The sequence below is a fragment of the Balaenoptera physalus genome, assembly GCF_965194825.1.
Source record: "Balaenoptera physalus genome assembly, chromosome: 2".
NCBI classification, from domain to species: Eukaryota; Metazoa; Chordata; class Mammalia; order Artiodactyla; family Balaenopteridae; genus Balaenoptera; species Balaenoptera physalus.
In genome coordinates this window covers 146,032,450-146,059,383 of record NC_138883.1, presented here as the reverse complement: position 1 = coordinate 146,059,383, position 26,934 = coordinate 146,032,450, and the positions used below count along the sequence as shown (strand labels likewise).

Sequence of the window (26,934 nt, the reverse complement as noted above, 5' to 3'; positions counted from 1 at the left end):
ACCCTCCACAGCCAAGGCATTTCCCCCCCTTTTTTTTCTTTTTCTGTCTTTATTTTTTGTCTCTTTTTTCTTTTCCCTCCTCTTTTTTACTATTGTGGTACTGTTGTACCTTCCTGTTGTTGATTCATCTATATTTTTATTTTTATATTCTTTCTAACATATCTGTTAGTTTCCTAGTCTAATTTTATTTTTTACTTTATTGTTTTCTCTCTCTCTCCTTTTATTTTTTGCCACCCCATGTGGCTTGTGGGATCTTGGTTCATGAACCGGGGGTCAGGCTGAAGCTCGTGTGGTGGGAGCTCCGAGTCCAAACCACTGGACTAACAGAGAACCTCAAACACCAGGGAATATTCATTGGCGTGAGGTCTCCTGGAGGTCCTCATCTCAGCACCAAGACCCAACTCTACCCAACAGCCTACAAACTCCAGTGTTGGAAGCCTCAGGCCAAACAAGTAAGACAGGAACACAATCCCACTGATAAAAAAAAAAAGAAAATGAGACGGCAAAAAATATGTCACAGATGAAGGAGCAAGGTAAAAACCTACAAGAGCAAATAAATGAAGAGGAAATAGGCAACCTACCTGAAAAAGAATTCAGAGTAATGATAGTAAAGATGATCCAGAATCTCAGAAATAGAATGGAGGCACAGATTGAGAAAATAACTGACGAGGAGCAGAATAAAGAAAAAAGAATGAAGAGAATTGAAGACAGTCTCACAGACCTCTGGGACAACACTAAATGCACCAACATTCGAATTATAGGGATCCCAGAAGAAGAAGAGAAAAAGAAAGGGTCTGAGAAAATATTTGAAGAGATTATAGTTGAAAACTTCCCTAACATGGGAAAGGAAATAGTCACCCAAGTCCAGGAAGCACAAAGAGTCCCATGCAAGATAAACCCTAGGAAAAACACACCAAGACACATATTAATCAAACTAACAAAAATTAAATTCAAAGAAAAAACATTAAAAGCAGAAAGGGAAAAATAAAAAATAATATACAAAGGAATCCCTGTAAGGTTATCAGCTGATTTTTCAGCAGAAACTCTGCAGGCCAGAAGGGAGTGGCAGGATATACTTAAAATGATGAAAGAGAAAAATCTATAACCAAGATTACTCTACCCAGCCAGTATCTCATTCAGATTCGATGGAGAAATCCAAAGCTTTTCAGACAAGCAAAAGCTAAGAGAATTCAGCACCACCAAAGCAGCTTTACAACAAATGCTAAAGAAGCTTCCTTAGGCGGGAAACACAAGAGAAGAAAAAGACCCACAAAAACAAACCCAAAACAATGAAGAGAATGGTAATAGGGACATACATATCAATAATAACCTTGAATGTAAATGGATTAAATGCCCCAACCAAAAGACACAGACGGGCTGACTGGATACAAAAACAAGGCCCATATATATGCTGTCTACAAGAGACCCACTTCAGATCTAGGGACACATAAAGACTGAAAGTGAAGGGATGGAAAAAGATATTCCATGCAAATGGAAATCAAAAGAAAGCTGGAGTAACAATACTCATATCAGATAAAATAGACTTTAAAATAAAGACTGTTATAAGAGATAAGGAAGGACGCTACATAATGATCAAAGGATCAATCCAAGAAGAAGATATAACAATTATAAATGTTTATGCACCCAACATAAGAGCACCTCAATACATAAGGCTAATGCTAACAACCATGAAAGGAGAAATCGACAGTAACACAATAATAGTAGGGGACTTTAACACCCCACTTATACCAATGGACAGATCATCCAAACAGAAAATAAATAAGGAAACACAAGCTTTAAATGACACAATAGACCAAATAGATTTAATTGATATTTATAGAGCGTTCCACCCAAAAGTGGCAGAATACACTTTCTTCTCAAGTGCACATGGAACATTCTCCAGGATAGATCACAGCTTGTGTCACAAATCAAGCCTCAGAAAATTTAAGAAAATTGAAATCATATCAAGAATCTTTTCTGACCACAACGCTGTGAGATTGGAAATCAATTACAGGAAAAAACTGTAAAAAACACAAATACATGGAGGCTAAACAGTGCACTACTAAATAACCAAGAGATCACTGAAGAAATCAAAGAAGAAATAAAGAACTACATAGAAACAAATGACAACGAAAACATGAGGACCCAAAACTTATGGGACGCAGCAAAAGCAGTTCTAAGAGGGAAGTTTATAGAAATTCAATCTCACGTCAAGAAACAAGAAAAATCTCAAACAAGCACTCTAACCCTACACTTAAAACAACTAGAGAAAGAAGAACAAAGAAAACCCAACGTCAGTAGAAGGAAAGAAATCATAAAGATCAGAGCAGAAATAAATGAAATAGAAACGAAGAAAACAATAGCAAAGATCAATAAAACTAAAAGCTGGTTCTTTGAGACGATGAACAAAATTGATATAAACCCTTAGCCAGACTCATCAAGAAAAAAGGGAGAGGACTCAAATCAATAAAATTAGAAATGAAGAAGGAGAAACCACAACTGACACCTCAGAAATACAAAGGATTATAAGAGACTACTACAAACAACTATATGCCAATAAAATGGACAACCACGAAGAAATGGACAAATTCTTGGAAAGGTACAATTTTCCAAGACTGAACCAGGAAGAATTAGAAAATACAAACAGACCCATCAGTCAAAGTAATGAAATTGAAACTGTAATTAAAAATCTTCCAACAAACAAAAGTCCAGGACCAGATGGCTTCACAGGTGAATTCTATCAAACATTTAAAGAAGTGCTAACATTGATCCTTCTCAAACTCTTCCAAAAAACTGCAGAGGAAGGAACACTCCCAAATTCATTCTACGAAGCCACCATCACCCTGATACCAAAACCAAAAAAAGATATCACAAAAAAAGAAAATTATAGACCAATATCACTGATGAATATAGATGCAAAAATCCTGAACAAAATGCTAGCAAACAGAATCTAACAACACATTACAAGGATCATACACCTTAATCAAGTGGGATTTATCCCAGGTATGCAAGGATTCTTCAATATATGCAAATCAATCAATGTGATACACCACCTTAACAAATTAAGGAATAAAAACCATATGATCATCTCACTAGATGCAGAAAAAGCTTTTGACAAAATTCAACACCCATCTGTGATAAAAACTCTCCTGAAAATGGGCATAGAGGGAACCTACTTCAACATAATAAAGGCTGTATATGACAAACCCACAGCAAGCATCATACTCAATGGTGAAAAACTGAAAGCATTTTCACTAAGATCAGGAACAAGACAAGGATGTCCACTCTCGCCACTCTTATTCAACATAGTTTTGGAAGTCCTAGCCATGGCAATTAGAGAAGAAAAAGAAATAAAAGGGATACAAATTGGAAAAGAAGAAGTAAAACTGTCACTGTTTGCAGATGACATGATACTATACATAGAAAATCCTAAAGATGCCACCAGAAAACTACTAGAACTAATCAATGAATTTGGTAAAGTTGCAGGATACAAAATTAATGCACAGAAATCTCTGGCATTCCTATACACCAACAACGAAAAATCAGAAAAAGAAATTGAGGAAACACTCCCATTTACCATTGCAACAAAAAGAATAAAATATCTGGGAATAAACCTGCCTAAGGAAGCAAAAGACTTGTACTGAGAAAACTATAAAACACTGATGAAAGAAATCAAAGATGACATAAACAGATGGAGAAATATACCATGTTCTTGGATTGGAAGAATCAATATTGTGAAAATGACTATACTACCCAAAGCAATCTACAGAGTCAATGCAATCCCTATCAAACTACCAATGGCATTCTTCAAAGAATTAGAGCAAAAAATTTCACAATTCGTATGGAAACACAAAAGACCCTGAATAGCCAAAGCAATCTTGAGAAAGAAAAACGGGGTTGGGGGAATCAGGCTCCCCGACTTTAAACTATACCACAAAGCTATGGTAATCAAGACAGTATGGTACTGGCACAAAAACAGAAATATAGATCAATAGTACTGGATAGAACGCCCAGAGATAAACCCACACACATATGGTCACCTAATTTATGACAAAGGAGGCAAGAACATACAATGGAGAAAAGGCAGCCTCTTCAATAAGTGGTGCTGGGAAAACTGGACAGCTACATGTAAAAGAATGAAATTAGAACACTACCTAGCACCATACACAAAAATAAACTTCAAATGGATTAAAGACCTAAATGTAAGAACAGACACAATAAAACTCTTAGAGGAAAACATAGGAAAAACACTCTTTGGCATAAACCACAGAAAGATCTTTCTTGACCCACCTCCTGGAGTAATGGAAATAAAAACAAAAATAAACAAATTGGACTTAATTAAACTTAAAACTTTTGCACAGTAAAGGAAACCATAAACAAGACAAAAAGACAACCCTCAGAATGGGAGAAAATATTTGCAAATGAAACAACAGACAAAGGATTAATCTCCAAAATATACAAACAGCTCATGGAGCTCAATATCAAATAAACAAACAATCTAATTAAAAAATGGGCAGAAGACCTAAATAGACATTTCACCAAGGAAGATGGCCAAGAGGCACATGAAACGTTGCTCAACATCACTAATTATTAGAGAAATGCAAATCAAAACTACAATGAGGTATCACCTCAAGCTGGTCAGAATGGCCATTATCAAAAAATCTGGAAACAATAAATTCTGGAAAGGATGTGGTGAAAAGGGAACCGTCCTGCACTGTTGGTGGGAATGTAAATTGATACAACCACTATGGAAAACAGTATGGAGGTTCCTTAAAAAACTAAAAATAGAACTACCATATGACCCAGCAATCCCACTACTGGGCATATACCCTGACAAAACCATAATTTAAAAAGAGACATGTACCACAATGTTCATTGCAGCACTATTTACAATAGCCAGGACATGGAACCAACATAAATGCCCATCGGCAGATGAATGGATAAAGAAGATGTGGCACATATATACGATGGAATATTAGCCATAAAAAGAAACAAAATTGAGTTATTTGTAGTGAGGTGGATGGACCTAGAGTGTGTCATGCAGAGTGAAGTCAGAAAGAGAAAAGCAAATACCATATGCTAACGCACATATATGGAATCTAAAAAAAAAAAAAAAATGGTACTGATGAATCTAGTTGCAGGGCAGGAATAAAGATGTAGACAGGGAGAATGGACTTGAGGACACAGGGTGGGAGAGGGAAGATGGGGTGAAGTGAGAGTAGCGTCGACATATATACACAACCGAATGTAAAATGGTTAGCTAGTGGGAAGCAGCAGCATAGCACAGGGAGATCAGCTCGGTGCTTTGTGTCCACCTAGAGGGGTGGGATAGGGAGGATGGGAGGGAGGCTCAAGAGGGAGGGGATATGGGGACATATGTATGCACATGGTTGATTCACTTTGGTGTACAACAGAAACTAACACAGTGTTGTGAAGCAATTATGCTCCAATAAAGATATTAAACAGAAAGAAACATAAGGCAAAAGGCTTGAAATGGAAATTATATAAGAAATAATTCAAGCATCCAATAAGCATTTCAAAGCAAGTGCAAATGAAGATAATGAGATGCCATTTTTTCATAAGCAAAATGGTCAAGAATATTGTAATAACTTTGTATGGGGACGGATGGTTACTAGACTCATTGTGATCATTCCATAATGTATGCAAATGTCAAATCATGATGTAGTACACCTGAAACTAACATAATATTGTACATCAACTATATTTCAATTGAAAGAAAAAAAGAAAGAAAGAAAGAAGGAAAGAAGGAAAGAGAAAGAAAGAAAGAAAGAAAGAAAGAAAGAAAGAAAGAAAGAAAGAAAGAAAAAGAAAGAAAGAAAGAAAGAAAGAAAGAAAGAAAGAAAGAGACAGAGAGAGAAAGAAAGAAAGAAAGAAGGAAAGAAAGAAAGAAGGGAAGAAAGAAAAGAGACTGCTTTCTCTCCTGCGGATTTGGTCTTGCAGTTTTCCAAAGCGGCCACAAGATGTCAGTATTAAAAATGCTAACACGTCAGTGCTGCCATTGCTCAGCTGCTGAGCTTAATTTCAAAATACTAGGGAGTTTCCAGTTTTCAAAATGTACATTTTAAGAGGGGAAAAACCATAAAGGCCCTGCAGTCAGGGTATCAGTTCATTTTTTTTCCTTGTAAAAGAAATGGTGTATTAGGTGAATGTAAAGGCTGCTTACCAGATGTAAAACAGATAGCTAGTGGGAAGCAGCCGCATAGCACAGGGAGATCAGCTCGGTGCTTTGTGACCACCTAGAGGGGTGGGATAGGGAGGATGGGAGGGAGACGCAAGAGGAAGGGGATATGGGGATATACGTATATGTATAGATAATTCACTTTGTTATACAGCAGAAACCAACACACCATTGTAAAGCAATTATACTCCAATAAAGATGTTAAAAACAAACAAACAAAAAACCACACAGCATTGCAAGGGGTTGTGCCGAGGGGCATTCAGGTTAGGGCACAGCCCCTCTGGGACTCTTCATAGGCATTCCATCTGAAGTCTGGAGTTCTCCCCAGGAAACTGTGCTTGGCACCCAGGCCCAGGACCCTGGGCTCTGCAGCTGCCCTAAGTGAGAGTAGCATGATTTCGGGGGGGTGATTCCAAAGCCCTCTCTGTTCCTTTCCAACCTTGCCTAAGTCCTCCTCATCGCCAAGCCTTATTTTTCTCTGCTGGGTTACTGACTTCCTCTCAGACTTGTTTATAAGACTGAATGAAATGACAGAATGTATTCTCGAGAGAGGCAAGAGGGGATAATGGTTAAAAGCTCCCCTCTGGGGTCAGACAACTCAAGTGAGGATACCAGGCACTTCTTAGGTGTATGACTTTGGAAATCACTGCACCTCTTTGAGCCTCCATTCTCCCATAGGTTAAAAGATGGCTAACATGTCTCCCATCTCACAGGCTTGCTGTGGGATTATATATACTAAGCATTCAGCACCCCATCCAGCACCATGTCAGTAACAATACTAATTATCATTATGACTTGGGTATCTCACACAGATCTCTGCTGTCTGTGTGCCGCCTGGCATTGCTGCATCCTGATTTTTTAATATCCGTCCCCTCCACGTGACTGTGAGCTCTTCAAATACAGAAGCTGCACGTATGCATACATGATCTTCATCTCCGTACCCTCAGCGTTCACACTACTCAAATGCTCGCCCTCTCTTCCCCCTAATTTCCAGGTAAATCAGTGAAAGCTTGGAGAGGTAAACTGTGTTGCCCAGCATTGCACACGAATTAGCACTCCCTCTGCACAGCACTTGCCACTCTGAGTTGTCACTGTGTGTTTACGCCTCCACGTGCCATGCCTGACTGCAGGCTCCCTAAGGGCAGGAAAACCGATCTGGAGTTCCATCCCTAGTGTTACAACATCATCATCATCATCGTAGCTAACGTTTATGGAGCACGAGGTGCCAGGCACTGTTGTAAGTACCTTTTCATGTATTAATCAATTGAATCCTCACATATGACTTGTGAGATGGGCGCCATCATTATCCGAATTTATAGGAGGGGAGACAGACATAGAACGGTTAACTTACCCGATGCTGTACAACGAAGTAGGGGAGCCAGGCAGTCTGGAACCAGAGCCAGAGCACTTAATCAGTGAGTGGTGCTGCCCCTCAGCCAGAAAGCTTTTGATCCATTTCTGTTGGATTGAACTGAATCAGTAAGACTGGAAATTGAGCAATATTATAGTGCATTATGGGGAGCCACCGTAGGTATGCCTTCGAGTTCTGCATTCAGAGCTGCTTTAAAGGTGTCAAACAAGGGGGCCCCGGGAGAGCCGTGCCGGCAGGACTCGATGGAACGCGTGGGAGGGAGAGTGTAAGGAACCTGGCGGCTCCAGAGCCATTCAGTCCCGGCGGCAGCAGGGAGCAGTGGCCGGGGTGTGGAGGAGACTGGGAGCGGCCACGAGTCCACGGCGGGACCACAGCGGGCTCTTCTCAGCAGAAGGCAGTGCTCGGTTCCCTGGGCACCCAGGCTGCCTTGGCACACCTGGAAGCTCAGTCACCCAGCTGCATCCTGCAAACCTGGAGGCGTGGTGTGAGGGCTTCATCTTGGGTACCAGCTCTGGATGAGTCCAGGCTGGAGCCCTGTGCTGAGCAGGACTGGGGACGTGTCCAGTCTCAGGGGAGAGAGCATTCCAGCCATCCCCGTGTGTCCAGGAGGGGGCCGTGGGCCATGCTGGGCAAACCTTCCCTCTGATAGACCCAAATTCCTGCCGCTTCTCCAGGCCCCCCAGGGCAGCCAGGCTGCCTGGTGTTGAGGCTGTGGGTTCTTTCAGGGGCGCTGAGCGCATCAGGCTGACCCACCTAGGGCTCTACCCCAGAATGCTGACACTGTGGGCTCCATACTCTAACTCGCTGCTGGCAGGTCACGCACGAACTCCCTCCCTCCCTCCTCCCCCAGAGGGAGATGGTGTCTCCACGGTGTCCCCAGCTATGGGGCAAGAACCATGTCCCCTCCTCTCTCCCTGCAACATCGTCTCTGTGCTGTGTTATTGTTGGCTGGTGTGAACAAGGTTGAACATCTGCCAAACATCTGCTCATGTCTCCTGTGTGTGCTCCCAAACAGACGGGCAGGAAGCAGCACCACCCCTGGACCAAAGTGCCAGGGGCTGTGAGCCACCGCACAGGCGCACTGCCTGGCTTGTCTGGGGCTGGTGGAATCCCCTGGGGTCTCTGGGGGCTTGCCAGGTGGTGGGAGAGCTCTCGTTCTACGTCCTTCCCCTCTTTCCCGGAAGGGACAGTACTACGGTCAGGGATATCCAACAGAAGAGAGGCCTGTTGGGGATGGCTGGGGGTAGGGAGAGGGGGGATATGTTAGAATTCCCCCCACCCTGGGGAGGCAAAGACAAGGGTGGATGTGGGAAGGAGAGTGGCTTTCTGGGTGCTCCAGGAAAGAGACCTTGAGAAAAGATGTGAGCGCAAGAAGTTTATTTGGTGTGATTCTATTTGAGATGATGTGAAACAAGGAGGAGAAGAAAGTCAGTAAAAGGTGCTTTATTAAGCAGTTATCGTTGGGGGCACCTGGGACTCCATCCCACTGAGGAACCTGAAAGACAGCCTCATTCCCCCACCTGGGAGGTGGGCACGTGGGGAGATTTCTTCTTCACCTCCCCTCTGCTGTCTGGAGAGCGGCCCCGAGGGCATCAGCTTCCTGACTTTTCTGCCTGCTGCAGGGAGTGGGCTGGGAGCAAGCCTGCAGGTGCAGAGGCCCCCGTGCTTGCAGCGGGAAGCCACCGAGGGGGGTGGGCAGGACACGGAGGGTCCCTCCCACCAAGGGAGAAGGAAGGTCAAGGATGAGGCTAGCTGGGCATTGACGGAGTGGTTGTTCCTCTTCCCTCTCTCCTCTTTTTCTTTCTCACTCTCTCTACCCCTTTCACTGTGAGTTGCCCATCTCCTACCCTCTCTGCCTCTCTCCCGCTCTCTCCTGTGGTCCTCTCCCTTCTCCCTCTCTCTGTCATCTCTCTTACTCTCTCCTTTTCCATTTGTACCTGCCTCTCCTCTCTCTTTTACTTATGTAGCCCTAATCCTGAACAAGGAAGGGATGGCATCATAAAGGAACTTCATTCTAGCTCCCAAGGAAGGGCCCTTCCTCCTGTTCTATGGGACTAGGTAGTTCCTCCCTGTCTGCTGGATGAGTACTCAACTAGCCCCTTCAGTGGTAAAGTGTCCTTTAACTACTTTATGTTGCTAAACACTTAAACGTGAACTGAGGTTAGCAATTAAAATGTCATTTTCCCATGTAATAATCAAATTCTGGACTTGATGGAAAATTGAGCCTTCCTTCCTCCTCCAGCTCGGCCCCCTGCTGGCAGGAGGTTTCCCTGGGTAGGTCTTCTCCCCCATCTTACCCACTGCACTTTCTGACCCTTTTGGGGTTGGAGCTTGGGGGAAGAAAAAGAGATCAGGACATCAGGAAAGTTCTTTGCTGACAGGCAGCGCTGGGAGACCCAGCTTCTGCCTTCTCCCATCTTGGCTGATGGCCATGGTGAGTGTCTGTCTTTTTTTTTTTGGCCGCACTGCACAACATGTGAGATCTTAGTTCCCCGACCAGGGATCGAACCCGCGTCCTCTGCAGTGGAAGCACGGAGTCTTAAGCACTGGACCGCCAGGGAAGTCCCAGTGAGTGTCTATCTTGAGGGTGCTGCTGAGTCCTCTGGGCATATCTCCCACTCCTGGGATCTTATCTAGAGTTTCCTGTGGAAGACAAATGCTCTTCTTCCTTGTTGCTTGCTCTCAGCCCCTGGGCATCCCCCATGTTTCTGGGTTCTTCCTTCTGAGGTCTGTTTACTCTTCCAGGACACCTTCTGGACAGAACCTAGGATGCCCACATTCAGTCTCTCTTACGTGATTCACATCTAGCTTACAGGAACAGTCATGCATTCTTGGAATCCCAGCAAATTCTAGGTGGGCAGATCCATCCCAGGGCAACCACCTGTTTAGTCACCGGAATAGCATCTCTTGATCTCCCGGGCAGAGGTGGTCCTTTTGCCCTCCCCCCCGCCACAACAGACCAGCTCCCTGGGAAGCCTCACTCTCCCTGTCCGTGGCCCCTGCAGGGATCTGGTGAGGACGCACCGCCGGACTGCTCACCTCCGTGCCCCTAACCGGCATTGCAGAGCCTGGCATTCAGCTAGTGTGGAGTCAGTGTTTGTTAAGTGGTTGAGCGAGTCCTTTGGCTTTGGGCCGGGCGGGGGGCTCTGGGTGTGCTGGCTGGGCAGGCCCTTGGCACAAGCGCCTTAGAGGAGTCTCTTATTGAGGCTGGTGTTCAAGGTCAGATCCAGCTCCCATCTGCTCTGTGACATTAGATGCCGTCTTTAGCAGAGAGGGGGAGCGTTAAGGGCTGCACCAGGAGACCCGAGTCTGGAACAACGGGAATGCCCGTGACAGCTTTGCCTCCTTTTGGTTTGCTTTGTACCCAATGAGCCATTGAGAGAGCTGGAAGAGCTGAAGGAGAGAATGAAGGCTCAGACAGTCTTTTGCTTCGGTGATTTGTACGGCACACTCAGGAACTGGGACGGCTGGCTTCTCTCGGTACTGCTGTTCATCTTTCACTTGACACAGGGTTGGTATGACACCCTTGTGCAAATTCTGCTTCTCAGAAAGCTGAGGTTTCCTCCTGTCATGGTCTCTTTGCCCCCTCACCGTTGCCAAGTCTTCTTCAGTCCCCTGAGCCTTCTCGCACCTGTTTCTATAGTTTTCCAAGAAAGTTGATTTTCAAGGAAAAACCTTTGGCTAGAAGGTTGTTGGTTCAATAGAGTCCATCACTGTGACTTCTATTGCTTCCCCCTTTGCAGCGAGCAGGGTGGTCCAAGAGAAGAGTCTTAAAATGAAGTATGGTATGAACCTGACTGATACCAATATGTTTAAAAAACATTGGGGCAATTTCCACAAAGGGAGATTATATACTGGGTTGAACCTATTTTTTATAGGCAACCATGGCTCAAAATTGGTAATTTTATATAGCTCAATCTAATATTTTGGTGCAAAGTATGAGCTGGGCATCATGGACTCTTGTCATACTTCAGTGACGAAGGTGTTGTTAAACTTGATCGAGCCATGTCACTTTTCTGGCTCTCAGTTTCTTTGTCTCTTTGATGTTGATACTGAAATAAACTATTGATTCCAAAAAAAAAAAAAAAAAAAGATAGGGGCAAAACAGCTGTTTCAATCAAATGCTTCATTATGAGGTGTGTTCATTTTACTCATTCATTCATTCATCAAGCCCCTGGTTGTGGCCCAGGTGTTGGGGTTAGATATTCCTTGGCTGGCACAGTCCTAAAAAAAGGTTTCATATAGTCATCACCACGGGCCTGCACGCCATGCATGAAGAGGGAGCGCTTGGCCCTCATCATCTCTGGCGGACTCCTTCATTCCACATCCCTGCTCGCACCTTGCTTCACACCCTCAGGCCATTGCCTGCGTCGCTGGCCCTGCTGCTCTTCTTGTCTCTTCTCCATGCCTGCCTTTACTCTTGGTTCCTATCCACAAAGAACCTTCTCAACCTTCCTGTCTTCTTGCCCCTCCCCGGGGTCTCCCAGGACTCATCACTTCTGGTACTTGAGGCTGAAGAGTTCACAGTTTTGTGAAACAAAGAAGTAAATGTGACAGGGTTGGGACATCTACTCACAGTGCAATTTGAATGTGCAAAACAAAGGACTCTTTATTTTTTAACAAATAAAATTTTCCTTTAAAAATATTTCATTACTTAATAAAATGCAGCAGAGGTAGTAGTATATGAGTAACAATATAACTTACAAAGTGCAAAAAAGATTTTTGGTGCTGTACTTTTATATAATACAATAAATAATAATGCTTTCTCAATGTGATATCTTGATTAAGCATGATTTTGTGTCTTTCTTTTATGCAAATTCATTTAAAAAGTCATTAAAATGTATACCTTTAGCAATTTTGTTTTATTTTATTTTATTTAACTTTGTATTTTATATTGGAGTATAGTTGATTAACAATGTTGTGATGGAACAAAGGACTCTTATACTCTGCAGCTACCATGATTTTCTTCACAAAGCCCTGCCTTTGGGTAAGGAGATGATGGGGAGGGGGCTCATTAGATCTAGTGCAACCCTGGGGTCTTATTCCAGTGCAATAACTCAAACAGACCCTTTAGGTAAAATTCTTGATCTCTTATGTTTGTCATCATTGTCTTTCTCTACCCCTACATGGCATGTGGGGTATGCAGAGGGCTTACCAGGTGTGCATGGCAGCAGGGGAGAAGGCAGGTCCTCCAGTCCAAGGTCTGTCCTGTTGGATCCTGGCTGAGCTCTGCCCTGGGACACCTGGCCTGGTAACTGCTGAGGAGTGACCAGCTCCCTCCCCTGGTATTTGTGGACCCTGATGATAGGAGTCTGTGGTTGGAACGATTAGTGATCGGGCCTCTCCTTTGGCCTGGTCAGGACTTCTTGGTCTTTCCTGGTTGGCCTAGCATCACCTCAGTTCTCAGTGCACTGTGGCTGTCTTTTTTTTTTTTTTTTTAACACTTTTTATTTTATATTGGAGTATAGCCGATTAACAATGTTGCGATAGTTTCAGGTGCACAGAAAAGCGACTCAGCCATACATATACATGTGTCCATTCTCCCCCAGGCTCCCCTCCCATCCAGGCTGCCACATCACATTGAGCAGAGTTCTCTGTGCTATATAGGAGGCCCTTGTTGGTCATCTATGTTAAATATAGCAGTGTGTGCATGTCAATCCCAAACTCCCTGACTATCTCTTTTCCCACCCTTCCCCTCCGGTAACCATAAGTTCATTCTCTAAGCATCACCTCGGCATCACCTGAGTTCTCAGTGTGCTGTGGCTGTCTTGATGCCTTCAGGTATGGGCTGCTTTGTCCCTGCAGCAGGGACCTGTCTGGTAAGCTCTCCAGCAAAACCCTCAGCTAACTTCTATGTATCCTTTTTGACAAATTGGAACTTCTCGGTCATGTGTACAGCACAAGGGAATGGGAAGCACCTCGTTAGTGCTAAACTTAAGGGTCTCCCTCCCTAGTCCCACCGTATCTCAAGTTCACTTTGATGTGATTTCCCTCCGGGTTGTTTGGGTTGTAATTACCTGAGAGGTGAGTCCAGCTTGAATTGGGCAAAAGTATATTCCTCAACTTCCCTAAGACATCAGGATCAAGGTATCAAGAGGGAATGTATCCCCTGTCCCTTCTTTTGCCAATCTCTCCTCCTGTCCATTATCCTTTGGGGTCAGAGGTGAGGCTCCAGTTTCTCTACTTCTTCTGCATCGTACCTGCTCCCTCTTGGTCAGCATCTTAGGCCACAGTCTCCCTCGTAGGCCAGAGGAATTTTCTCTCTATTATGGAAAAAACTAAGAAATTTGGTAACCAGACCTGCTTCCTGATAATCTGGGGGGAATGGGGATGAAAAACTTATTGGGGAATCCTTTTCTTGCAACAAATCTAGCTTATAGAACCACTGTGTAACTGGAGATCCAAAAATCCTATGTGATGCGTCAGAAGCTGAATCAGTAGCTTTGCCTTCCTGCTTTACTGGTCCCTATCTGTTTGCCTTTCCTTCCATCTCCAAGCACGGGTGTGTGCCTTAGGCTGTCTAGGAAAAGCACGGAAACAAATATGAGAGAGAAAAGCACATTAGTACATTTAAAATATTACTACCATATCTAAATGTTACCATTAAATACATAGGACTGTGGGAGAACAGAAGAGGGAAGGACTCTAGGATGCTTTATGGGATTAGAAAGACTTCTCAAAGGAAAGGCTAACTCAGGAGAAGGAAGGGCCTGTACACTAGTGCATCATCTTGAAAGAGATTCTTGAAAGACCTATACAGAGAATGCAGATTTCAAATGATCAAGTCAGGTGAACTGTTAAGAACTGTTATCTCCCAAGCAACTGAATTGCCTGTTGATTTAAGTATTTGTAGTTTTCTTCTGATTACAAAGTACTAAGTACTCATTGTGGAAAACTGAGGAAAATAAAATAAGTATCCCTAATTTTTAGGGTGTTCCCTTAACATATATTTTGTATGCCATAGATATGCTGCCAGACTTATCTCAGTCTTTATGTGAGCAAGCAAGTGATGTGTTAAACCACTGAATTTGGGGGTTAATTTATGACCATAAAATACCCTAGCTTGTTCTGACTTATTTAGAAATTGATAGTAGAAGTAAGGTGCTGCAGTAACAAAAACCTACAATACCTGGCATCGATATATTGGTTAGGTAACCAACAGTGAGGAAACAGGAGTGGAGGAAACCACCAGCCCCTCTCATGCAGTGGTGAAATATTTGACTAGTCTCCTGTTATTCCTTGGAAGGCACATTTGGTTCCTACTGAACTTGTAGCTCCAGGAAAAGTGATTGGAACATAGAATGTTGGTAGTCATGTTGGTTGTTACTGGCTCTGTTTAACAAGGTATTACAAGGCAGAGATGCACACAGAAAAGAATCGACTCATTTCCAAGAGTAATAAGAGGGAAAGGAGCAAGGCCAGAAAAGAAGGTTGGAAAAATTAACCGCCTCTAGATGATACAGTCAGAAATGGGATTGAGAAAGACTTCTGAGTGGCCAAAGGCAAATTTAGATTAAGGGTGTGGTACCCAATGTGGTGTCCAGTTGGAATCAGGGCAGAAATCAAATTAAAGGTGTGGGTCTGACACCTATTATTAAAATTTCGCTCTGGTTGTTATGTCTCAGAGTAAATAGAAGAAGGATGTAAACTTCACACTTGCTGCTGTAGGTTACCTTAAGGTAGCCACTGTTGTATTGAGTGAAAGAGGCTTGGGGACGTGAAATAAAGAAATAAAGCAGATCTAGGAACCAAGTCTTGAAAAAACAACGGGTGTGGTTCCTGGAAGATGAAACTGGAAACTGACTACTGAGTCTGAGAGTCACACTGCCAAAAAGAGAACCCTGGTCTTAAAAATCCTGTGATTGTTTGAGACCTTTAACCCTGAAGCTCCAGCCATCTACAGGCAGCAAACAGGCTGAGAAAGCTATGCAGCCCCCAAGGAGGACATACTTTCCAAAGTCTACTTCAGATGTGGCCAAGGAGGCAATGGAAAATGAAGAACTTTCCAAAAGGGGTCCTTCAAGAGCAGTAAATAATTGCAGTGCCCTCCTGAGCGCAGAATAGAGGGCTAGTCAGGGAACAACCCCCATCCTCAGGCTGGAAGTCTTCACAATGGCTCTCCAGTAGGATTTCAGAATTTCTATGGACCAATGAGTACTGGGTTCCTCCCATTTTTCTCCTCTTTGAATGGGAACGCTATGGCTATTGAATACTAGGTGTGTAGAGGGCAGCTAAATTGACTTTTTAAATCAGCATTTGGCAAAAGCCACTGGTCAGATCCAACCTGCTGCTTGATTTTGTAAATAAAATCTGATTGGAGCACAGCCATGCCCATTCATTTACAGATAGTCAGTGACTGCTTTTGCGCTACAACGGCAGAGTTGAATACTTGCAACAGAGACCTTATGGCCCACAAGCCTAACATATTTACTCTCTGGCCCTTAAGAAAAAGTTTGCTGACCCTGCTCTAGAAGGATGCTTCTCTGGGCCGAGGGCAGCCACATCTGGCTCGATACAAGGACCTCTGTGCATCTGCGGATTGGGAGGGTTTTCTTGTTGGGGAAGGAGGGAGAAAAAGGATATTGGTGACCAGACTGTGGCTGAGACATTGAATGCTCACTGAATATCCTTGTGTTCTTTCTAGCTGCCCGCCAGCTGGGCATGGTCAGAGGGTAAGTGCTAGGCAATAGATCATGAATGAAAATGACATGTGTCACGTCTGGCCTGAGGCATTGAAAAGCCCATGTGAAACAGGAGGGAAGGGGGCAGGGCACAACCTTTCAAAGAATGACATAGCCATAGTACATGAAGAAGATAGTGAGAACCAACTAGGTCCGAGAAGGTGGAAGATTTGACTTCTGGTGGACCTTGAGTCTCATTATACGCTCATTGTAATATATTAGCATAAGCTAAGTGACACACCCACCAGTGCCATGACAGTTCTGAGGCCGACCATAAAAGGCCAAAAAGTGGGCAGTGGCCCAATTCCTGGGAATCCCTGCCCCTTCCCCCAAATAATTGGAATAATCCTGCCACTCATTAGCCTACGAAATTACCCAGCCCATAAAAATTAACCAGGCTATATTTTGAAGCCTCTTGCCTTTTGCCTCTTGCCTTCCAAAATGGCCCACCCTCTGTCTGTGGAGTGTTTCTCTCTAAATAAATCTGATTCTCATCTATCACTTCGTCTCTGAATTCCTTCGCGATGAGGAAAGAACCTTGAATTCACTGGGAACCCATGTATAAATCTCTATGCCCTCTTTTTTTTTTTTAATTTTTTTTAACATCTTTATTGGAGTATAATTGCTTTACAATGGTGTGTTATTTTCTGCTGTATAACAAGGTGAATCAGCTATATGTATACATATATCCCCATATCCCTTCCCTCTTGCGTCTCCCTTCCACCCTCCCTATTCCACCCCCCTAGGTGGTCACAAAGCACCAAGCTGATCTCCCTGTGCTATGCGGCTGCTTCCCACTATCTGTTTTACATTTGGTAGTGTATATATGTCAATGCTACTCTCTCACTTCGTCCCAGCTTCCCCTTATCCCCCACCCCCATGTCCTCAAGTCCATTCTCTACGGTTGTGTCTTTATTCCTGTCCTGCCCTTAGATTCATCAGAACCATTTTTTTTAGATTCCATATATATGTGTCTGTCAGCATACGGTATTTGTTTTTCTCTTTCTGACTTACTTCATTCTGTATATAACTCAGCTGTCCCACTCCTGGGCATATACCTTGAGAAAACCATAATTCAAAAAGAGTCATGTACCACAATGTTCATTGCAGCTCTATTTACAATAGCCAGGACATGGAAGCAACCTGAGCGTCCATCGATGGATGAATGGATAAAGATGTGGCACACCTGTGCCCTCTGGTCCTCTGTTCTGGAACTCTGCACACGTCATGTTGAGATGGTGGAGACGAAGGAGACAGCCAGGGTCCCCCCCCAAGTCACCACTTGGAAAGTACTGCCTGGAGAGGGGCCTGAGTTGCATCAGATTTTGTGTTGATGAGAAATAAACTTCCACTGCGGTTAAGATACTGAGAGTTGAGGATTGATTTTGCTATTGCAGCTGAAACTGCTATTCTTTAAAAAAAATTCTTTTTATTAAGGTACCGTTGATGTACAACATTAGTTTCAGGTGCACAATATAAGGATTAAATATTTGCATATATTGTGAAATGATCACCACAAGTGAAATGATCACCACAATAAGTCTAGTTAACATCCAACATCAGACCTAGTTACAGAATTGTTTTTCTTGTGTTGAGAACTTTTGAAATCTAGTCTTCGTAACTTTCAAATGTGCAATGCAGTGTTATTAACCTTAACCACCACGCCGTACATTACATCCCCATGACTTATTTATAACTAGAATTTATACCTTTTGACTCCCTTCACTCATTTTGCTCCTCCTCCCTGCGCCGCCCTGGCTGCCCACCTCTAGCAACCACTAATCTGTTCTCTGTAACTATGAGCTTGGGGGTTCTTTTGCGTTGTTGCTGTTTTTTCAGGCTCCACATATAAGTGAAATCGTACACTATTTGTCTTTCTCTGTCTGACTTATTTCACTTAGCATAATGCCCTCAAGGACCATCCATGTTGTCACAGATGGCAAGATTTCATTCTTTTTCATGGCTGAATAATATTCCATTGTGTGTATGTATATATATATCTATATATATCTCTCAATGAAATGAAATACATATGTGTGTAATATAATATATATAAAAACATAGCATTTTCTTTTCTGTATCCATTCATCCATCGATGGGCACTTAGGTTGTTTCCATATCTTGGCTATTGTGAATAATGCTGCAGTGAACATAAGGGTGCACATATCTTTTCAAATTAGTGTTTCTGTTTTCTTTGGGTAAATATCCAGGAGTGGAATTGCTGGATCATATGGTAGTTCTACTTTTGATTTTTTGAGGAATCTCCATACTGTTTTCCACAGTGGCTGTACCAATTTACATTCTCACACACAGTGCACAAGTGTTCCCTTTTCTCCATATTCTCACCAACACTTGTCACTTCTTGCCGTTTTGATACTAGCCATGCTAACAGGTGTGAGGTGATATCCTGTTGTGGTTTTGATTTGCATTTCCCTGATGATTAGTGATGTTGAGCACCTTTTCATATACTGAAACTGCTATTCTGTCTGATATAATATACATCACACCTACATAATATTGATAATTTAAATAAAATTGAGTTTATGCTTGTATTTAATTATCATTCAATTATACAATTTTATATTTATATAATTAATAGCTTTCCATACTATGTAAAATAATCTTTGAAACATGGCTTTTAATAACTTCCTAATATTTCATTGTATTATTTCATTGCTAATGCGCAACGCTTAGGAAAGTATGGTGAGAAAGACAAGTTTCTGCATTGCGTGTAAAGGGGTAACTTCGTGCAATCTTTCTGAAATGCAATTTAACAACATGTTTATCTCCTGTGATCCATTAATTCTGTATCTGGAAACTTATCATCGGGAAATAATAAGAGAGGTGGACGAAAACGGATAAACAAAGATTTTTGTTTTAGCTTTATAATATCAAAGTTGGAAATAATCTAAACATTCAACAGTAACCAAAGAGTTACATAAATGACAGTGCCTCTCCAGGCGTTGCCTGTTTGTTGATGTGGCTTGTTTAGCATCAGATGCTTCCAGCTTGAGGCACAGAACATAGATCTGATCTAATAACTGGCAGGTTGGATGCTGCTGCCTTTCACATTGTACCTATTCATTCTCTGCTGACTGCCTTGGATCAGGGATGGGGCTGGCCAAGGCTTGTCTCCTTTTCATTTCTTTGGCAACTGATGACTTCTGGCTGCAAAGATTCTTCAGATGGTCTCTTGGACATCAAACAACGACAGCCCAACATTTGGTTACATAAAGTGCAAATGAATCATGAACACGTGGATTATATTTCCGTTCAAATACACAGGGATTTCAATTTATGGGAAATGGGCTGTGGGCTGCACAGATTAGCACTAGGTTTGGGAAATTGGTCAAATCCCTGACCAGATCCTCAGTTTAGTTATGTCCATCTGTTCCTCCCACCAACTCCCCTCCTTAGCACCCTAGAAAGGACAGCTGTTTGGTTCCAGGGGATGCTAAAAGCTAGTCTTTCTTCCAAGAAAGATGGAAGGCCAACTTAATTTGCCAAAGGTTCCTGAAGTTTATTTCTTTTGTCCCAAAGCCAGCGAAGACTAAACAAAATACAAAATGGACCCTCCTTTCCCCTTGGCTTCTGTGTTGGAACTTTCTTAATTTTTATTTCTCTCTTTAGTTTCTTCTCGGCCTTGATGTTGCATGTCTCTTCCATTGCTGATCCCTTAAATGTTGGAATTTCCCAAGGCTTCCTCCTGAGCCCATTGTTCTTATTGTATTTTCTAGGTTATTTTAAACCTGAATCCTTGGCTTTGACTACTTTCTCTACACCTATGATGCTCGGATTTCTATCCCCAGCCCAGATCTCTCTCCTGACCCTTGATTCCTGCATCTGTAATGCCCACCAGGCATATCTACTCTCTGTAGCCAACAGATGTCCAAATTGCACTCATCCTTTTCCCCCTCATTCCAGCCATTCTCTCTGTCTTCACTCTTTTAGTAACCGGAAGTGCCATTCAATCACCAATGCCGTGATTTGATTAGTGCAGAAAACTTTTGAGTCCTCACTGTTTGTCAGCCACTGAGTTAGATAAGGGGACGCAAAGATGATTAAGACCTAGTTCTTGCCCTCAACCTACTCATAACCTCGTGGGGTAGGTGGACATATAAACGAATAATTATAGGACACTGGAAAGCACAGCGTTAGAAATATGCAGAGGCTCTTCCACAGCATGGGAAAGAGGCACCATCACATTGATGCCTGAGCTGAGAATCAAAGGGTGAGTTAGGTGAAGTCGGAGAAGGGGAGAAACAGCAGGGTGGGAGCAGACAACGAGCGCAGTTTCAGTACCGTTGGAGTTTGGAGTCTGATGCAGGTAAGGGCTTGGCTGAGGCTGCAGAGGTGCACAGGGGCCAGATAATGGAGGTCTTACATCTCTTGTTCATAGGTTTGGATTTTATCAGCTAGTTTATGTGGAATCTCAGAGGAGTGGTTTTTTTTTTAATCTTTTTATTTTACATTGGAGTATAGTTGATTAACAATGTTTCAGGTGTACAACAAAGTGATTCAGTTATACATATACATGTATCTATTCTTTTCCAAATTCTTTTCCCAATTAGGTTGTTAACAGAATATTGAGCAGAGTGCTATACGGTAGGTCTTTGTTGGTTATCTATTTTATATATAGCAGTGTGCGCATGTCAATTCCAAACTCCCTATCTGTCCCACCCCCGCACCCTTGCCCCCTGGTAACGATAAGTTCGTTCTCAGAGGAGCATTAAGTAGAGAGTATAACAGTTTGATTTCTGCGGCTGTGGGAGAGTATGAATTTGAGGAGAGTAAGACAGAGGAAGGTGGAGAAGTTGAGATGCCAGAAGTATCCTGGCTACACGTATGAGAGTCCAATCCAGGGAGCATTTGAGAGATGTTTGGAATGTACACTGGCAGGACTTGAATTGAGAGTAGAGATAAGGAAAAGGAGTCAGGGACGGCTTGTAGATCTGGCTTGGGCGATGGGGAATCTGCTGATGGTGCCAGGAGAGAAAACACAGACGGTTTCACAAACATTCTCCATATGCTGGATCATAATTCCTGAATCTCTCCTGTTTCATGTCTCCGTACCACGGTGCGTGCCGGTTCCGCTGGTGCAGACGGGCTCAGCGTCCTGACTCACCTGAACTCACCTGATGAGAGTGAGCTCATCGGTCCAGAGCCTCTCCAACCTGGCTCTGCGTGGTCTGCGCCCTATTCTGTGCCCCCACGTCTCCCAGGACTAGGCTTTATCCCCGAACCCACCCCACGGCAGTGTACCTGTCTCGGTCCCCGCCATCACTCTCCATCAGACAGCCCCTGAGGACGGCAGCTCGGCACCCATCCAGTGGCTGCTTGGCGGATGCTGACTGCATCTTGGGAAGATATGAAAGCCGCTCTTTCTGGTTATCAGATTAAAACTCAACGCATCGGCAAGAGGAAAACAGCATGGGGGGCGTCTGAGCTTTGATTTTATGACTGTTGTTCTGGCGTGGGCTCAGGGAGGTTTGCAGCATGGTGGTGACCATCTGATGGTGTGACCTGGGGCTGTAGCGACTTCTTTGGGCCCTATCTGCCTATTCGGTGAATAGGAAGTTTCACCTGTGCAAGTGGTTGGCCGACCCCTTGGAGGCAGAATCCACTGACCATGGGGTGTGGGCTCAGGCCGTTCAGAGACCCACGTGGGAGGAGAAGGGCTGGTGGAAACAAGGAGCAGCTGAATGGACAGCATGATGGCAACAAGAGGCCACAGAGAGGGGAGCCCAGATACGGGCCCTTCCCTTGGTTCCTTAGCTGCAAATGGAATCCTCGCAGACGACGAGGTCAGCAAATGATTAAGGAGTTGAGGACACAGAGTGCGGCGGTCAGGCTAGAGCAGTGGAAGGAAGAGGACAGGGGACAACTGGCCCTAGCGGAGCAGTGTGCTGTGCCCACCGCAGACAGCACAGGCCTGGAGATAGCCACCAAAAGGCAGGGGGACCGATGGCCTCCCTGGTAGTTCTCCTGACTGTGTGGCCCGTGTAGGGGGAAGGCGGTGTGAAGTGGCCTGAGAGGAGTTGGGAGGGCACCTTGGAGGGACTGAGACTGCCTTTGAGGTGATGCTTAATGCCACCTCCTCCATGAAGTCTAGTCTAGTATGTTGCTATCACTGGGGCTCCTGTCCCCCCTTGAGCTCACTGCAGACCCTTAAGCCAGTCCAGTCTGCCCCCGCACTGTGTCCTCAGCTCCCGATGTCCTCCCACTCTGCCCTTTGGACACTGGCCTGGGGTCTGGTCTTGGCAACTTGGCTCTTGGGCTTCGCTTGAAAATAAGCTCTGGCCTTTGGTGCCAACTCTCTGTACTTCAGACTGCCTCGGAGGGGACACCTGGCCTTGGGTGGAGGCTGGGGCTCTTTTGGGTTGGCGTCCATCCAAGCACATCCAGTTCCCCCTGGAGAGGTGGGATTCAGACAGTGGTCCTTTGTCTCCCTGGCTTAGCGCTCTGTCAGCCTCCGTCTCAGCATCCCCAATGAGCCGCGGCCTCCCCCAGGTTTCCCCAGCTGGACCACTGAGTAATTTCTCCACTGCAAGACTAAACTCGCTCGACCTTCCAAACGGTGGGCTTATTACCTATCCACCCCTTCAAGGGAGAGCAAAGACATGACACCCCTGGGCTTACCACAGGGCTTTCATGTTGGTTCTGGTTCCCAAGTCATTCCTATGTCCCCCTCCTCCCCACTCACTGGGTCCCCTATTGCTTCCTGCATCCCTGCCTGGGCTGGTGCTGGAGTGACTGTCCTTCTTGCTCCCTGTGCTACAGCCGACCGCCTGGCTGAAGCTCACTGGTCAGTCAGCCAGGCAGAGAGTGGCCGCTAGTATCTGTCGATAACTTGTTAGTTTCTTCCCTACCTTCTCGTCTAGGTTGGAGGAGATAATCAAGCTTTGATGAAGCATTCTGCAATGTGATGCTGACCACGCCTGCCTGAAGGACCTACTGTACAGCACAGGGAACTCTGCTCAATATTCTGTAACAACCTCAATGGGAAAAGAATTTGAAAAAGAATAGATACATGTATACGTATAACTGAATCCCGTTGTTGTACACCTGAAACGATCACAACATTGTTAATCAACTATACTCCAATATAAAATAAAAAGTTAAAAAGAGAAAAAGAGCTTTAACAAACAGAAAAGGGAAAAAAAGACAGGTCACAAACGTAACGTGACTAGTACAGTGCCTGACACAGAGTGAAGACTCAGGAAGTGGTCACTGTCATCGTCACCACCATCACCATCCTCACCATCATCATCTCTGTCATCACCACCATCCTCCTCCTCCTCCTCGTTGTTCATTACAATTACTTGCATATAATCTCTCCATTTCCCACTGTCCAGGCCCAGTCTAGGTGATCATACCATCATATGGAACTCAATCAGGACAGCTGGCAGCCAGTGTCTTGAAGTGAAGGGTCTGCTCCCAGAGCAGAGTAAGCATGCTTTATACCCAGAGAGAGAGAGAAGACAATCTGTAGACCAGGGAGTGAAGCCAGGGGCCCTGAAGCTTGGGGGTCACTGAGTTCAGTCCATCCATGGTCAGTCTTGAGTTGGGGAGGGATTACAAAGAAAGAGCAGGACGGGAGCCACAGGGGGCAGAGCTTGTGGGGAGGGAGACAGGAGCAGGAGCAGGCGGAGGGTGGCCTCGTGAATGCTGGTGCCCGCTGAGATGATGATCATGTCCCACCAAGAGTTGGCTTGGGTCAGACCTGTGAGGATGGAAGAGGATGTTGCTGGAGAGAAGGCATATGAGTCACCTGTGCTGGTACGCCCGCAGCCTGGTGTCTGGATCAGCACAGGTGCCTTGGAAATCCTGGCTGCCTTGAACTGACTACCTGATGCCAGGTATCATTGTGAGTTTCTTCCCTGTGGCCTGTGCTTGTTTCTCAGTTGCTCTTGGGGACTCATATAGAGTCAACTTAATATTTGTGGAATTTTGTGTATCGGCTGTGGGTAAACATTGATACATATGTATGTGTGCGTGTGTATACGTAACACACACACACACACTGCAAAACCTTTGCAATAAGATAGGAAAAGTCTTCCAGAATAAAGCCTTTATACCTCTGGGTCTGCAGAAAATATTTTATGATAAATTAAAAATATAAGATGAGATAAGATATTTACAGATGTGCTTTCACAAGGACCATGTGTGTGAAAGATTGCCAAAGCGAGTTCTATCCATCTCTGTGATTGCTGGGATGTCTCCCTGCTTGGGGAGCTCCCATGGACAAAGGAGACTGACCAGGGCATCAATGGGCTTCTCTAGATCATCTTAGTGTGCAGTAGACTGGTCACTAAGGGTGGTTGAATGGGATTCTGGGGGCAGAGGAGTGGTGGGCATGGGTGGCCTGAGGACTCTCACATTTCTGTGATCCTCTGTCCTTGAGCCAGTCCTTTCTGCTCTAGGTCTCAGTATCTCCACGTGTGTGATGAGGGGGTTTCTTTAGGACTGCTGTTTTCCAGATGTGCTCATCAGAGCTCTAGCGGGCTGCTGAAGAGCAGTAAAGGGGGAGGCTGGGGGCCAGGATCACCCTGCTTTCAACCAGAACAACTGGTGTTGCTCTGATCTGTTTTATCTACTGATGTTCCATGTAAGATATTTGAAAAAAGGGATCTGGTCCTCCTAAAATGTGGATTAGCTCATCCCCAAGCCCTTCCACCTCCGACTTTCATGGTTCCATGACTATCCCACCCAAGGCTTGGAGTGGGTACTAAAGATCACTGCCTTCCCATCTGGGGACATGAGGGATTGGTCCTTTTTGCTGATGCAGTTATCTATTTAGTTCTTGATTGAGAAACTGTAATAGGTGTATTTCTTTTTAAAAATATTTTATTGAAGTATAGGTGATTTGCAATGTTGTGTTAATTTCTGCTGTACAGCAAAGTGATTCAGTTATACATATATATGTGTGTGTATATATATATTCTTTTCCATTATGGATTATCAAAGGATATTGAATAGAGTTCCCTGTGCTATATAGTAGGACCTTGTTTTTTATCCATCCTATATATACTAGTTTGCATCTGCTAATCTCAAAGTCCCAATCCTCCCCTCTCCCATCCCTTCTCCCCCTTGGTAACCACAAGTCTGTTCTCTATGTCTGTGAGTCTGTTTGTTTCTTGTAGATATGTTCATTTGTGTCATGTTTTAGATTCCACATATAAGTGATATCATATGGTATTTGTCTTTCTCTTTCTGACTTACTTCACTTAGTATGATAAACTCTAGGTCCATCCATGTTGCTGCTAATGGCATGATTTCATTCTTCTTTATGGCTGAGTAATATTCCATTGTATATGTATATACCACATCTTCTTTATCCATGTAGTAGGCACATTTCTGGCCTTTACATGAGAATACCGGACACCTCACCTCCATTGTTTCTCAGTTCTGTGACCCCAGGCAAGCCTCTCAACTTCTCTGTGCATCCATTTCCACCTCTGTAAAAGGTGGGGGAACAATGAGGATTAAAGGATGCTATATGCTATAGGGTAGTTCTTTCCAATCTGAGAATGGGTGTGGACTGCCATTGTTAGGGGCTTAATAGTTAAGCAGGCTCTGTGGTTTCCAGCTCTGTCACAGGTGACCTGATGGAATTTCAGCACTTTTTTCCTGAAATTTTTGATCACCCAATCTCCCAGTTTAGTCTGTATGTTTGCTCTTCTTTGAATGTTGTAGGAGGTTCAGTTTACCCTTAAAATGAATGTTTAAAAATTATAAAGCATTGTAAATATCAGAAATTGTCACAATAAGCCATCTCTATAATTTTCTGAGTGCAGAAGTAAAATTTAAATGCAGTAAGTGTTTTAAAGTGAATGGGTTGGTTGAACAAGAGAATTGATTTTTAGCTGCATTTACCATCCACAGGGATAAAGGCATTCGGGTTAATGATTACACATGAGATTGAAAAATAGTTTACTGGCTTTCACTGAGCCACCCCAAGCTCCCTTGGGGTCACTGTCATGCAGGCTGTCACATGTCCCTCCATGCAGTGTGGCAGCCCCATCTGTGGGCACGTGTGGAGACAGTGCTGACCTCATCTGAGGATAGAACAGGCCACTTGCTGCTCTGGCCCTGGTGGAGAATGAAGAGGCAAAGCCTTAGAGGTTTGTGACCTTGGGGTGATGCCAGCAGACAATGGCTCAGCTTGTCCTTCGGTGTTAAATGTGACTTGACAATATCAGCAGGGAACCCAGATGCCCAGGCAAAGGGGAAGGGGAGGATGAGGGCTGTGGAAGTTGGTGCCTGGGCTGCTTCAGGCCACGAATCCATTATGTAATAGGGCTCGGGGGAGCTGGACTTGGTTTGGGCTGTTCCCCTTTGGGAAGGGGCCCATGCTGGAACCTGGTGGCGGCAGTGGCGTGTGGCTTGGAAGAATGGAGCAGGGACAGGCCACAGGCCAGTCTTCAAGCTAAAGGCCCCTAAATTTGATGGAACATACAGTCAAGGGTAGGCTCCAGGTCCAGCAGGGAGTGGACAGGCCAGTCAACAGAAGCAAGAGGAAGGCTTGACAGACCTGGCCGATACATGGGGTCTGGGAAGACCCAGGGCTCATCCAGGCATAGCAGATCCTGCATCCACAGCAGTGAGCGTCCTCGTGGGCTCACCAGCCCAGCTCTCTGAGCCTCCGACAGCCTGGCTGCCTGGTCAGAATTGGCTCAGGA

At 44.4% G+C, this 26,934-nt stretch overlaps 1 protein-coding gene across 1 annotated transcript in view; it reads left to right on the top strand.

The window, feature by feature from the left end:
• The first annotated feature begins 18,164 nt into the window (after positions 1 to 18,164).
• Positions 18,165 to 26,934, top strand: part of IL16 (interleukin 16) — a 117,177-nt gene continuing 108,407 nt past the window's right edge. The window contains exon 1 of the mRNA XM_082448545.1: positions 18,165 to 26,376. The gene's annotated coding sequence lies outside the window, so the exon portion shown is untranslated. The remainder of the gene's footprint in view (positions 26,377 to 26,934) is intronic.